The following is a 1,946-nucleotide window of genomic DNA, read 5'->3' as shown; positions in this document are numbered from 1 at the left end:
GCCCAACCGGTCGCCCCGCGGGAGGCGCGAAGGCCGGAGTGGGGGTGCCTTAAAGGGACAGTCTCGCTAGCTGCTCGAGTGACAGCGCCGTGGTTTATAGATCGGGACTGCACTGTTTGCAGTGCGCGCTGCAGTTCTTTTACTGTTGTTATTATGTAGATATATTTGACTTACATCATTATAACTTGCTAAGTAGATTGCTCTCGGTTTACAAGTCTCTTTTACTCACGTTGCCTTGTTACTGGCCTGACCGATCTCTGAAGCAGGTCTTTAGCTCCCCGTTAAACAGTGCTCCTTAAACTCTGAAGCGAAGCTCACCGACCTCAAACTGCCCCGAGGGGTGGGTGGATTTAGAAGGGCAGCTCTGGAGCCCCACCTCCAGCTATGTTGATTCGGTAAGCAGGAGTCTGCTTAGCTGAATCTCCGTTTTAAGGGGCGCTGCAAAGTGATCTTTCCGCACACTTGAGAGCATGGGCTGGCATTCAAGGTTGAGAAAACCGGTGCGGAGCAAAGGCCCCGGGCTAGAACCCGCCAGGCTCCTAGCTTTGCTCCCCTCCAGAGCCATATGATCTCTTCCTAGCAGACCCTGTGTCAGCAGCCTGTGCACTGGACGGCTGTCTTGTTTTTTAGTGACCTTTCTCCAGATGTGTCCTCTGCTAATGTGTTTACAAGGCTCGTGTCCCTTTGATGGCGAAGGAAATGTGGCTTTTTATATTTGTGCCCAGGCCCCGGTATCTTATCTTACTTGACTCAGTACAGATTAAGGCGCTCCTACCTGGAATTAGCTCCAGAGGCTGCATTTGAATCCACCCACTCACACGCCCCACCACCATCCTTGCTCTGTGCCTGGTCTTTGCTGCAGCTTGTGGCTTGTGTCGGGTAAGCCTGTTCTCCCAGGTGTTTCTTACCCCTCTGGGTGCCAGGGATTGAATGCTTGGCCTCATGCTCCTTCACTACCACTGAGCTATACTTCCCACCCAGATTTTTTTTTTCTTTTGCCAGATACACTCCCTCTCTTACCAGGCCTAGTTGTAGAAGGCTTTCAGGAAAAGCACTGTGGATTAACAGGACATGACCTTGAAACAACTCAAACAAGGCAAGTAGAGTGCACACAAACCTTCTCGGTACTACAATAACTTGTGGTTTGTTGCTACCTTTTCCATGAGCCAAGCTCTTGTTCTGGTATCTTTTTTCCTTGCCTTCCCGGGAGAAGATGGACACCCTCCCTTTCTGCTCATTTCCCTACTCTAGAGGGGCTGTACTGCTCAGACCATTAGGGGTTTGAAAAACCAACATCAGAATTGCCCGGGGCTGCAGCAGAGCTCAGCAAAATTTACGGGCTGGCTGGAGCCTCCAAGGCTCAGGAAGGGAACAAACCAGAGAAGAGGGTAGAGGAAGAATTGGAGGCGAGAAGTGAGAGAAAGGGGAAGAAAGCAAGTATATTGCTGTGTAGGTCCGATCTTCTACAGGGATGTGTGTCACACTAACAGGTGACCTCATGCAGGATCTGCCATCTCTCACTTTGTCAAGTGGCCTCCAAAACCCCACACATATCACCAATCACTGCCTAAAGTCCTCCCCCACAGCCCCAGTGTCCACAGAATGAAATCACTCCCAGCAAGGACTGTGTCCAGTACTATCCACAAGCTGGCCCCTGTCAAAAGACAACAAAAAAAAAGCCAGGCGTAGTGGCACATGCCTGTGATCCAGCACTTAAGAGCCTGAGGTAGGAGGGGGGATCACTGCAAGCTACATAGTGAGTTCAAGGCTGGCCTGCATCTCTTGGTGAGACACTGTCTCAACAAACAAATTAAAAATTAAACAATTAAAAAAAATAGGGGCCGGGGATTTAGCTCAGCGGTTCAGTGGCCTGCCTTGCAAGCGAAAGGACCCGAGTTCAATCCCCGGTACCAAAAAAAAAAAATAAAAAAAATTAATTTTTAAAA

This window comes from Fukomys damarensis, unplaced genomic scaffold (genome assembly GCF_012274545.1).
Source record: "Fukomys damarensis isolate Sample0158 unplaced genomic scaffold, DMR_v1.0_HiC HiC_scaffold_21, whole genome shotgun sequence".
NCBI classification, from domain to species: domain Eukaryota; kingdom Metazoa; phylum Chordata; class Mammalia; order Rodentia; family Bathyergidae; genus Fukomys; species Fukomys damarensis.
The sequence above is the reverse complement of the archived record's forward strand: the minus strand, read 5'-3'. Positions refer to the sequence as shown.